This window comes from Pholcus phalangioides, unplaced genomic scaffold (assembly GCF_987345545.1).
Source record: "Pholcus phalangioides strain wild (caught in Gottingen) unplaced genomic scaffold, Ppha-v1.0 ptg000024l_1, whole genome shotgun sequence".
Lineage (NCBI taxonomy): Eukaryota > Metazoa > Arthropoda > Arachnida > Araneae > Pholcidae > Pholcus > Pholcus phalangioides.
Window position 1 is genome coordinate 27,347,746 of NW_028301616.1, and position 13,835 is coordinate 27,361,580.

At 36.6% G+C, this 13,835-nt stretch overlaps 1 protein-coding gene across 3 annotated transcripts in view; it reads right to left on the reverse strand.

Moving 5' to 3' along the window:
- Positions 1–13,835, reverse strand: part of LOC149069120 (uncharacterized) — a 150,487-nt gene that overhangs the window by 28,624 nt on the left and 108,028 nt on the right. For 2 of the 3 annotated variants that reach the window (XM_089250977.1, XM_089250978.1), the window contains one exon: positions 1,718–1,763. The gene's annotated coding sequence lies outside the window, so the exon portion shown is untranslated. Of the gene's footprint in view, positions 1–1,717; positions 1,764–8,774; positions 9,034–13,835 lie in introns of those variants that run through there. The other variant, XM_089250979.1, reaches the window with a different exon arrangement.

A 13,835-nucleotide genomic window follows, 5' to 3' on the forward strand; every position in this document is an offset into this window, starting at 1 on the left:
GTGAATTTGGGGATTGCACTCAATCAGCTATTTTCACAACTGCAGTTCTATTTTGTTTCGCACACTCGGATGATCCATTAATACCTTATTATTACGGTTTTTCGTCAGTCGCATCAAGTAAGCAAAAAGTTTTTGAGTTTAGTTGAATTTTAAATTATTAGAAATAATTTGATTGATACTCTTATACTCGATTGTGCTGAGAAATTTATATTATGCCAGTTGGACTAAATAAATCAAAGCTCAATATACAGGGTGTCCTGTAAGCAGGGCCGTCTTAAGAGCATCATGGGCCTACGGGCCAATTGGTTTTTTTTGAGACCCTACTTGGCAAATTCTAGTAAATTTTAATCAAATCTCATTTTTATGAGGCCCCGGGCCGTACCCGGGTGAACCCATGCGTTAAGACGGCACTGCCTATAAGTGCTAATGTGGCCTTTATCTTATCAATTGTATGTCGTAAAGGTATGATTTCAATTCAAAAAATGCCGAAAATACGTTCAAACATTCCCATGAACCAGTTTTGAGAGTAAGAATACAGTGTGTCGTCACAAAATAAAAAATCATAATTTTTATATGTTCCTCTGTTCCTCTAACTTCCAATTAGAAAGTTGTTGCCCTGTATCTCCTGAGGCCAACAGAAAAAAATTCCATGTTTCTAAGTGCAATATTCGCTAAGGCATTTTTTAATTCGTAAATCGGAGAAAAGTTATAAAAAAAAACAGCCAAAACTAACGGACAACACTCCTTTCCCCATTTATGCTGTCCTATTCCAACTTTTTTCTCTGTTTCTGAAATCAAATATCTCAGCGCATATCGCACTTGGAAACTTTTTGTTGGTCTCAGGAAAGACAGGGCAACAACTTTCCATTAGGAAGTTAAAGGAAACGGGGACTGTATAAAAATTAAGATATTTCATTTTGTTACACACTGTATTTTCACTCTCAAAACTGGTACAGGGTAATTTTAAACACCTTTTAAGCATTTTTTTAAATTAAAACCATACTTCTATGATGGCCGGTTGATGACGTGAAAGCCTCATTAGCACTTACAGGACACAATATACAGGGTGTTCTGCTAATGGACCGACAAACTCAGAGGGTTGTTAGTAGGCATGAAGGGGAACATTAATTTCAATGGAACATGGTGTCACAAACCATGGGTGGAAATCGCGAAAAGCGCGTGCAGGCTCTGAGTCCAAAGGAGACAAAAAGTAGATGTCAGTTGATCGCCGAATGCGTTCGTGGGTTCACTCACTATATCTGACGTAAGCAGCCTGGCGAAACGCATGCGCTGGGGTAGAATTACGCGCTGCGGGCGACGTTAATTATGCGGACGACACCAAAAGCATACCTGGTATCTTCGAGCGCGTCCGGAAATTGTTTTTACGTCGTTGTAGACTGTGCAATGACGTCAGTGGCAGCAACTCTTGTAATAATTAATCAAATAAATATTTTTGTAGTTATATTATTGTACTTTTCTCGTCGTTCCAGCGTGACGTCGAAACCTGCGGGCGTTTTTCGCGATTTTCACCCTCTCAACATGGTTTGTAATACTATGTTCCATTGCAAGCTTTGTTCCTCTTGATGTCTACTAACAACCCTCTGAGTTTGTCGCTCCATTAACAGAACACCCTGTATAGTGTGTGAGATGGAAAGTAGAAAAATAGCGGCTAGTAAACTAAGTTGGGAAAATAAATTTTAAAAAAAATCCAACTTACCCTTCCCAAGATCCACTTCGAAAACTACATTGGAAACTGCGGTGTTCTGCAAAAATAAAAAATAATAATAACGAATAATGTTATTAAAACACAAACTTTCTCTTTTACTCTTCATATAGTTTAGAATCGTTTTTCTGGAAATATGAAATATTGCATTATAATAGAAGCACCATATATAACTTAATAATTTGAAATTTGAGGGCAGAGTACTTGCTAGTTAGCTAGTGCCCTGCTCAAGACATAATCGACGAAACGTATAGAGTAGAAGAAGTTGATACTAACGAGTAAGAATGGAGACAGCGCAGAAGATAGTGATAACTAAGATATTAATTTGAAGAAAATTAATTGACCAATCAGCGCCGAATGGATGCCTGGCTCTACTTGGACCTTCAGAAACAACTGTATGCCCTTAGGGGCGGGACAGGTACACCTGATTGCATACTGAAGCACCGGCCTATTGCATATAATTCATAGAAATTCGCAAACGCTAAGGAATTTGAAAAATTATGTATTAATTTATTTTTTTTAATTTTGAACTCCTCGTCCATTTGGGGGAAAAGAAAAATTCGATTTGCAGTGATGCTTTTGGTATTGTAAATATAGAAAATTGTTTTCCATATAGCTTGTGTAAATGACCAGTGGCGTATTTACAGGGTGGACCTAGTGGGCTATATACCCAGGTGACAAGTTCATAGGGGGCGGCAAATTTGAGGAATGAGTCGCCAAAGAGATTAGTAGGATGGAATCAATGGCAATATCCTGGCAATATTTCTATAACCCTCAATAAATCCACCTCTGCCCAGACAGCTAGGGACAAGGTCAATAATTGGCCAACTAGAGACTTGGCCTGACCTATAATAGAGAGTTTGAAAGCACGCGAGAGTGAGCAGAAGAGTGATCCACAGCGCCAGGAATCAGACCAGTGAGTGACCTAGAATGTGTGCAATCATGTGAATACCCAAAAGAGTGATCTAGGGAAGTGATTCTCAACCTTTGCAAGACCGCGGCCTGGTAGGATTCTTTTTTTGTTGAGTGGAAGACTCGTTCATAAACACGACTAATGGGAGATGAATAAGGATATATATGAAATGATGAATCACTCACGGCCCTGTTTGATGCTTGCCAGGCCCGGGTACCGATCCGCGGCCCAGAGGTTGAGAAACATTGATCTAGAGCGTGTGCAGGCTTGTGAATGACCAAAGTAGTAACCTAGAGTGCGAACAAACATGACTGACCTATAGCATGTGTAAACATGTAAATTATCAAAAGAATAGCCCAAGGAACCAGTCAGTGAAAACCAAAACAGTGACCCAGAGAGTTTGCGAGCATTAAATGATCAAAACAGTGTGATAACATGTGATTGACCAAAACAGTGTGATAACATGTGATTGACCAAAGCTGTGTGTAAGCATGTGATTGACCAAAGCTGTGTGTAAGCATGTGATTGACCAAAGCTGTGTGTAAGCATGTGATTGACCAAAGCTGTGTGTAAGCATGTGATTGACCAAAGCTGTGTGTAAGCATGTGATTGACCAAAGCTGTGTGTAAGCATGTGATTGACCAAAGCTGTGTGTAAGCATGTGATTGACCAAAGCTGTGTGTAAGCATGTGATTGACCAAAGCTGTGTGTAAGCATGTGAATGGCTAAAAGAGTGATTTAAAGACACAGGTGCTTGCGAAGGAGGTGGGGTCAAACGGGTTATAACACAGAGCGGTGAATTCGAGGAAATAGTAGTCAAGAAAATTAGACTAGAACGGGGGCAAAAACCATAAATACGCCTCTGGTAATGAAATGATACGACTTCAAAAAAATACAAACTATCTTCATACACCAAGGAATTCACATGGGATATGATAGAAACTGAATATCTATTTGCCAGTAATTAAACTAAAATATAACCCAATTGCAACTTCGATAATGTCGTCATCGAATAATCATTAGAAATCGAAACATTAGAACCAAACATACGGTGATCTCATTAGAAGCAATCTAGACGGATTTGATCGGATTCACGAACGAGGGGAATAGCTAATTTGCATCTTGATCTGATCCTAACAAATGGACCAAATCCGTTCAATCACAGAAAAAAAAAAGCGGATTTCGGGTGGACAAAATGAATGGATTCGGGTAGGATATAGACCTTTTTTTTGCCTCTCCTACCCCTAAAAAAAGCCCAGAAAATACGACGGGGGCTAATGGAATTGCCTACATTAGCGATAGTACAGGAGAAAAGAAAAAAAATGGAAAAAAAGAGGGTAAAATCGGAAGCGACTATCCATCGCCTGATAAATTAGTGGTCATTGTGGCGGTCGTCGCGGTGCACGATGGTAGCAGATGGCCAAAACAACAACTGGCCGTGTGCGCACACACACACACACACCCGAGAAAAAAAAAATGTGTGTGATTACCAATCGCTATATCCTAAATATATGTGTGCATGTGCAAAAAAAGAGAGAATGGGACGGAATGAAACATCGGATAGACTCGTTGTTTATTACAAGGAACGGGTGGGAATATAGGGTTAATGGAATGGAACGGACAGCCGCTGATATTTATGCCATTGAAACTGGTCAGCTCCAGGCTACCAGTACCTAGGAAAAAACGTACTGTGATTCCTGTACCTCAAAATATAGTTTTATGACTTCCGAATACGGTATTCTATAAAATATTGCCGAACTCCATTTCGGTACAGTAGTTTTTATTCATTTGTTTCGATCCGATATTTAATTTTGTTTGGATAGTTTGTATATTATCAACACATCTTCGGAAACTGTCGGAATCATGGTTATGCGAAAAAGTAATTTTGAAGAGTACTTTCACTCCTCTTCAAAATTATGAGGGGTATTTTCGTAAAATTAGTGATATTTCTCTTTATTAGCGAGAAATAACTATATTAAAAAACCTGAATTCTATGGGGTATCATCAGGACGGTAACTTGGCTGGGACAGCCGGGGCGCTGCCCTAAAGCCGCGAATCCAATAGACGGCTCCAAAAAATTTACACTTATTTTGCATAATAATAATAACCATTTCAAGAAGGCCGGCCCCCAATGAAATGTCTGCCCCGTGGCCTCGAAAAGGTACACTACGGCCCTGTTCTAGATAATTCACAGAATAAATTCTAGATTAATTAATTAAGACTCCAAACAACAATGGGGAATATCAAGTCGTGATTTTTTCCTTTGGCTCGATTCCCATCAGATTTTATTGTACTTCTACATCACAGATCTCGACGCCCACTGTGTAGGAACTACAACTGAACACCAGATAGAAAGCATTCAATCGAAAGATTTGTCATTTTTAGTTAAAGCGCTTAGGATAGACAAAAACCAAATAATATTAGGAAAGTATGTTTATAACAGTTTGTCATTTTCTCCACGAGCATGTTGTTCAGCACGTGAAACGCCAGAAAGTAAGCAGATACCGAAAGATTTCGCGCATAAAAACAAACTGATTCGCGGTTTGTTACATATAAGGCTAATTTTTCATTAAAAAAATGAAAATTAAGAGCAAACTTTTCTAGATGACCGTAGCTGACTTGATTATTCTTGTCTAATCACATTCATTTTCATATTTACGATAGCTACTTAGACAGGGACATGAAGTCCAAAAACGATACCGAATGGCCAAGCTTGCGTGACTAAGCCCCAGTGATGCTTTATAAAATGTAAAATTCTCATTATTAAAATCTATCATTTTCAAAGCATTAAATGGAATTAAATACCGCATTCCCCCATGCTGGGAAACATCGAGAGATACCAGAATACCAGTATTTTCCGGCATGAGGGAAGTTCAAGTCACAGATTCCGGAAAATTCTCAAATATCTGGAGTCATAGAATCGATTGAATTGGTCGATTTGAATCTTGTCTGCTTTCTGCATTTTAGGATAATTTGAATTTCGGTTTTTCGCTTTTGCTACCATAGAGTTTGGTTTCGGATACTATAAACATATTCGTTCTTGTAAATTAGATGAGCTAAATGGTAAAAACTAATGGACTGCGTTTAGTGTTTTTGTATTCCTTAATCACGTGTTTAAGATTTGAATAATCAGAGGGAAAAATTAGAGAATTGCACTGCAAAACATGATATTACTGTAATGCAAAAGCGAGAATATATTTATGCAATTTCTCAATTTAAATATGAAAAAAAAAATACACCTGACCCAGCTAATATTGAATATTTGTTGGATCAGGGGGTTCCACTATTGCTTCGAACAACAATAAATATTAATATAAAAGATTCTTAACAATATAGACTTTAATTGAAGACCAGCTGCCATCGGATTATCGGTTACAAATTAATTTTTATGCAATTTAGAATCAGAAACTATAGAATTTTAATTCGAATTTAGGATCATCTTTTTTTTAGAATTAGAATTAAGACCTTTTTAGAACATGCGAAAGAGAAAAAAATTGAAAACGCCGTCTCTGTACTTTGTACTTTTTTTTTTCTTCCAGTATAAGTGCATTTCATGCCTTCTGGGGTTATTATTATTATTATTATTGTATTAGGCTGGCGATAATTAGGTTAAATAGATCAGTAAATGCTCAATTTACACAATCGTTGTAAAATTTCTGGACAAAACACGTTAGCTCCAAGGTAAAACGATATTATTATATTCCAATCGGCGTATTTATTCTGTATTTAGTAGATTGGTATCGGTCTTGTCAATGTATCATGCGACTCTCATTGGGACCCGGCATTTCCCGGGATGCTGGAAATGAACCGGACTCCTAACATTCAAAGAGCTGGTGTCCCTCGATTTTTATGGCATGCCGGCTAATGCGAGGCAATGCAATAGATTAAACAAGAAATTCAACCCCACTTCCACAGGATCGTATCGTACTCCAAAAAAAACAAAATCTATTGCGGTTGAACACATTCATTCAAACACGCAACCGCACGGACAGAAAATGGTCGAGCAAACACACACACACCGTACGCACAATGTGGTTACGATATACCGTTACTCGTCCTTCATTCCTTTCTGTATTTTTCCCATTTTAGGGTCCGTTTTTGTTTTTTTTTCATCCGGGGTGAGGAAATGGACAAACAAGATGACCCGGACGTTTCGATAAGTGATACGAGTGAATCAGAGAAAGGGCGAAATCACACTGTGGTCTATTATGTGATAAATGTTTGCAAGTTGTCTGTTTGTCCCTGTATCTCCCCCATCAATATCATCCACATGTACCAAAAAAAAACTGTGTAAACTGTTTACAAAAGGGTGTTTCAGTACATTTAGGTATCAATGCATGTCTTTTATAGGAAAAAAAAAATGCTCCACTTAAGGGGGTTGGTGCACGCAAATTTTCCAAAAAACACATTTTCCAATTTTTAAAATACTACTATGAAATTTACTGCGTCTAACTGTGTTCAGGTTCTTGTTCTACTTGTACTAGAAATGTTTTTAAAATATATTAATATAAACTGCTGGCAGGCATTCTAATGTTTTTCACTGAAAGGCGTTTTTCTCAAAACTAAGTGTTTTGTGTTAGATAAGGAACATTTTTTCGAACACCATTCATTCGAATGTCTTTGAACTTTGTGTGCCTCTCACGTTATGGTGTTACATACTTTTAACACGAAGATTTCTTATTAAAAGTATTTGAAAAAAATTTTATAGTGAAAAGTATGGGTAAATTTTGGGGATTTTTGGGAAAGTTGCATGCTGTTAAAGTTAAAATTTAAGAAAAAAAAATAACCAACAATTAAAATCCTAAAAGCTCGTATTGACGTATGTAACACTATAGTGTGTTGAGAGTGACACAAACACACCAAGTTTCAAGACAGTTGAATGAGTGGTGTTTGAAAAAATGCTCCTTATGTAACAAAAAACAGTTTTGTGAAAAACGCGCATTTTAGTGAAAAACATTAGAATGTGTAATGCTTGCCAGCAGTTTATATTAAAATATTTTACAAATAGTTTTAGTGCAGGTACAACAACAACATGAAACAGTTTGACGCAGATAAAGTATTTAAAAATTGAAAAATTCGAAAATGCGTTGTTTGGAGAACTTGCGTGCACCAACCCCCTTAAAATTACTTTACAAATAAAATCGGTAAATTTTATCTACATTAAATGTACAAAATGAAAGTAAATGAGATTCACATCATTATTTTGTTTCAAAGTTTTGATAAATATTGGATAATGTGAATGAAATAATCGTCAATATCATTCCCCAAAAAATTTCCCGGGAGATTATTATTAGTGGAAAAAATATTTTTGCATTAAAAAAAAAGATAATTTCAAACAATGATTTTTCATCTGATAAAAATCGATTTTATATAAATTTAGAAGATTTCTAGATAATTTTTGAGATTTTTAGTTGAATTTAGAACATGTAAAAATGCTTTTATTCAGTGGTCATTGGATTAAATACAATAGAAATTTATCATTTCATTTCAATTGTTTTTGGTATTCAATTATAAAATTTTTGCCACAATTTTCAAAGATTATATTATAATGCATATTTAGCAATGGTGTTATAGAGCCAATTTTTTTTTTTGAGGAAAACTAAATTTTTGATCGTGGGAAGGTTGGGGGTAATTATGCGCATACATAAATGCCAATATCGTTCTTTTTTTGGCACCAAAATTTAGTTGAATTAAAGTTCCAATCATTGCTTCGAACAACAATGGTTGATTTGGGTGTCAAATTTTAAGTAAATTTAACAAATGCTGTACTTCAACTAAAGACCAGCTGTATTAATTAAATTAGCAGTTACAATTAATTGTTGTGAAATTTAGAATTAGAATTTAAATTACAACTTGGGACGTCCATTTATCAATTCAGGATTTTCAGGATTTTCTTCAGGACCATTTAGGACCATTTTAAGATTAAAATTTAAGAACATATTTTTAAAATTAAAACTTATGATCTTTTTAGAATTTTCTTTTTGGTTTTTCTATTAAATCGAAATCTTTTCAGAGGAAAATGTTTGAAATAGTATTATGGAACGAAAATTTTTTAAAAATATACGGAAAACAATATTAGAGGAAAGCGTGAGAAGTATCGGGAAACATATTAAAACGAGATTTTTCGAAAAAGTTTACCTGAGTTATACATGGTAGGCAACACGCCTACTGATTGAGAGTTCAATCGGAGCTGTCTGGCCTTTCCAAGACGAGGGATCTAACAAACTATTTATGCACAGACACAAGCAGCTACGGGAAAGTCTAATTTCACTAGTCTGAAACCGATTTCTCTATTCCCAATTTTTTTCCTAACGAAGGTGCATTGTCCACACAGCGGCTGTGCTCCAACAAAATGTAACTAACCAACATCAAAACCATGCCGTTGACTATCCGACAGGCCGAAATAGAAGAAAAAAAAACTGAACTGCTCGGTTCTCTCCCAGCAAAGCCTAAGGCCCAACCTCTAAACGGGGTATAAGAATACATAGGGTGGAAAAAACCCTAATTTCAATTTTTTTTTCCTCTCTCCCTTTATCCCCACTTATTATTGCTTCAGTCATTGGAAACAAACTGGACCCACGTGATGTTTTCACCTTGAAATCCAATGCAGGGGGGATACGGGGTCCATATTTGCGGTTGCCCCAGTTCCAACCTCCCCACACCTATAGCATAGTACCACTTTCTTTTTTTTTTTCATCTATATATCTAGTGGTCGAGTGTTATTTAAATGCCAAGTGGCTTCTCAACCTGATTAGCATATGCGTATTCGTGTAATGATTCTATGCAGAATCAGCCAATGATGGTGATCAGGGATATCTCTGAAAATGAATAATACGTTTGAAAGAGAATATTATCATAAGTAATGTAATGGAAGGAGATATTTCGCTAATGATCTACAGATCACCAAGTATAGTGATACCTCTGCTAACGAAGATGATGCGCTCCGGAATCGCGTTCGTTAGCAGAAATTCCTCGTAAGCCGAAACGCGATTTTCCATAAATTTCTAAGGAAAATCATTTAATTCATTCCAATTATTGCCCACACGAAGATCTTTCTATTTTAAATTACGTACACACAATCAACACAACCCAGTTGAGTTCGTAGGTGTCATCATCCCTTTGTAATTTGGTCAGATCATTTCTGTATTTGACACAGTAAACCTGTGTCAGTTTAGACACCTCTGTATCCTGGACACCTCCTTACACTGATCGGTTTTGAATGGAAAAGACCATAATCGGTTCCATTAATCCTATAACATAGTGTGTCCACAATACAGTACCATAATATCGTGGGCACCTCTCTAACTTTACTTTAATGGAACTATAGATGTCCTACTCAAGCAGCTGTACATGCAGTTAGAAAAGGACAGATAAGCTCCCAGAATGTCCTGACTATAAAGTAAGAATAATAGTACTATAATATCTCTGGTATAGAACAGAGGTAGTCCAGACCAAACAATGGTCCAGACCGTTCAGTTTGATATTAAGAGTCATGCACTGAAAGAAGACGTGATCTGAAAATACGGATTTCTTTTTTGCTTTTCAATGCAGTTTCTTCTAGTTGCATCATTTTACATGAAATGATTCGAAAATTTTCAGAAAGAGAAGTGGAGGAACATATAGAAAAAGATTCTGAGGTGGACATGAGTTAATTTGGCTTGATTGTAATTCTGATGATATGATAATTGGAGCTAAAATTCGGCTCACGATGAGGTTGTTTTACATTAGCGCGTGCATCCATGTCAACGAAAGTTTTCGTTACCCGAAGCAGAAAAAGATCCGCGTTAGCCAAAAAATTCGTAAGCCGAGGTATAAATGTTCTATGTATAAATAATGCCTTAAGACTTTGCACTGATGTAAGAATAGCTGGGTAGCTCTTTCTCCCTTTATAATCACTGTAGTGTTTGTCCTACGCTGGTGCTATGTAAAATGCCACTGACTTTTTCAGTTGAATTTGAGATTTGAAGAATTAGTGTATATAAGAGAATAGTAAATTCACAAATTTTTCTGAAGGCAGACAGTTTATTTTTTAATGTATGCTATACAAATGCAAAATCTGAAGCCACAACAGGCAAATTGCCCAACACGACGTAACTGACCAATGTCGATTTCAACATCTACTCCTACTCAGTTCATGTCATCATACCCCGTAAGCACGACTGCATTTCAGCCAATTAATGCTTTTTCAAAAAGCCATGACTGATATTCCAGCATGTTCCCAGCATCATTAGGGTATGTTCACATTCATAGACAAATTCGCGCGTCACATGCGTGGCTATAGACAATGCGATTGTCTATACTATAGCATTTAGATTTCCAAATGGTGTTCCACGGTTTCAGGAGATCACTGACATCTTTTCTTGGGGTTCCACGGAATCCCTAAAAAGTCCGGAAACTGGAGATTCTAAACACTTAAAAAAATTACTATTTGATTTTTAACCAAAAACACTTATCAAAGGTTCATTTTAATTTCCCCTATTTTTTTTTTGTTTAAAATTATTGGAAATCAACAGACAATTTATCGTACAACGTAGACAATGCATTTTGAACATTATTCGGGATATATTTCACTTCCAATCTTTATGGAAAACATAATTATTGTTGTTCTGAGTACCATATAACCGAGCTTATTACCCAACCCATAGCCCTAGAAATGGAAAGAAATGTATTAGATTTCATGTATAAGCTAATTTCTTGAAATATCTCATTCCAGCTCCGAACAAGTGCAGGAACAAGTAGCTCTTCACAAATTTTTCGTACCCGGAAAGAGAAGAATCATAAGGGAGTTAAGTTACTTCTTCACGGGAACCCCCTCACGTACGAATTCGCACCGTGAGAATGTACGCGTACTTATTCCCAAAGTTCGCGTACAGGAGGGGGGGATTGTTCCGGGTGTCGAACACATACCCCGGGATGAACTTCCTATGTACCGCGTACGTACGTACTTATTTTTTTCCCATATAACCCAAACAGTCTTCGCTTCCTCCACAAAGAAGAAAACAACACTCCTGTCTTTCCCATTTCTCATTAGTATAAGAAGAAAATGGATGCCCCTGAATGTACTCCAGAAGTAATATTTTGCTTCTAACAAGGGGGTAGAGAGAAAATAAATAAGTGGAAAAAAAAGGGGGTACGCCATTTTTAAGCACACGAGGCGGTTGTTTTCTCAGTAGAAAATTTTTGGCCGGTTGTTGACCTCCAAGTACATATCTTAGGTTTGGTCTGGGAAAACTTTTCAACAAAAAAGAATTATTATAGGGGACGAAGGGTATACGTGGCCCCGGCCGTAAGACGATAAGTATTTTGTGTTGTGCGGTTATTTCGCCGACAGGGTCTTCAGACTTGATGATGAACCAGCAGAGAGAAAGGGGGGTTTTTTCTGACCTTCTGACACAAACAGGGAGTCGAACCGTAGCAAAATGGAGAAGCTGATGAAAGGGGGTTTGTTGTTGTTGTTGTTGTTGTAAACTTCATTCCCAAGAATGTGAAGCTTTGCTGAAGGTATATGTTTCACTTGAAAAAAATATGAATTATTAGATTCATTTTAAAATTTAAATAAAATATGGAAAATGCTGAAAAGAAAATGCTAAAAGAAATTCGCCTCGTAAAAATCGAAAGAAAATGCTTGCTGAAATACCGTTGATTGCAATGCTTGTGTGTTTTGCCACAATTTATGTGCTAAAATGACTCAAAACAAGGACAAGCGGTAAAAATCAAAAGTTTAAATCACCGGTATCTCAGCGAGGTAATTTTTACGAGGTTAAATTCATTTCAGCATAATAGGAATAGAAAGCTCAAATTTTACCTATTGACATCTAATTAGAAGCCGTATAAAAATTTTAATTTTTGGTATTTCCTCTAATAACTATTTTCGGAATGTGCAACAGAATAAATCTACTCTCTTCGCTGACCATTTCTCACGTTTTACTTTCATTTCAAAATGAACCGTTGAATTTTTATTCCTCTCGGACAACTGGGAAACATCCTGTGTCCACTGTAAAAAAAAATATTACTACCCTGTAATAAAATATTTTAGGCAAGACAGGGCCGTAACTATGATTTTTGCTGCCCGGGCAAACATTACTTTATTGCCCCCACAACTTGAAAATTGGATAATTTCATATTTCATAACGGTGTTTTCTGTTCCCACCTAAAATTGCCACACCCTAAATTTTACCGTCCGGGGTAGTTGCCCCTACCCGCCCCCAAATTTCGACCCTGGGCAAGAACCACAGTGAGGGAAAATTTTTGGGGTGATTTGGACTAGTTTTATGATTCCATTCAAGGAAATACTGGAATTACGGGCTGAGACCCACCAAGAAACATTAACTCCTTCACAATAAATACCTATTCTATTGTCACAAAATATGAAACCTCTTGATAAATGTTTTAGCCCCAGACCCCTAACTAGGCTGGGGCAACTGGGACCAACGCCGAGGGCCACCTAGCCAAATTTAGGCCCCCCCCCCCACAGAAAAATGCACTCGTATTTTGTTTATTTCTTAGAAATTTTGAGTTTCTTGTTTGATATAATTTGCAAGAGAAACAAACTCCCTCCTAAAATTAATTGTTGAATTCCAAAACGAATGATTGAAAATATGAGGGGGAAGAAACAGAAACTCTCTATTTTCTGAGCAAAAGCATTTCCGGGGGGCCTCCTAAAAAGTCTGCCCCGGAGCCCCGAGACGGCACGCTACGGCCCTGTCGAGCTCTAATCAAAATATGTCTAAAATGGTCATGGAAGATTTGTAATATGATGTTTTGATATCATAAACATAATATAAGTACACACTTAATTTTTTATATTATACTTCATTATTGATTATATGGTTTTTATAATTATAAGTTATATAATTTTTATATTTTACTTTATCATTTCTAGATACAAGCGAAAATGTTTCATTGTTTTACCTAAATATTCCGGTATTAACTAAATCGGTATTAACAACTACGCCAGAAGCCTTCAATTTTTTTCGAGTCCTATAAAATGCACTGTTTATACATGTAACCTTTATCAAAAGATCACTTTCTTATAGCAACTCTAACGTATAGTCCAACTCAAATCATCAAGATGGTAATTTTTGATTGCAACTTGTATGGTTTGTTCAATTTTAGATTAGATTGATACTTAGTGATTACGAAATTGGACTTGGGCATAGAGCACTATTTAGAACTCCAACGAGAATCAGGGTGCTCGTG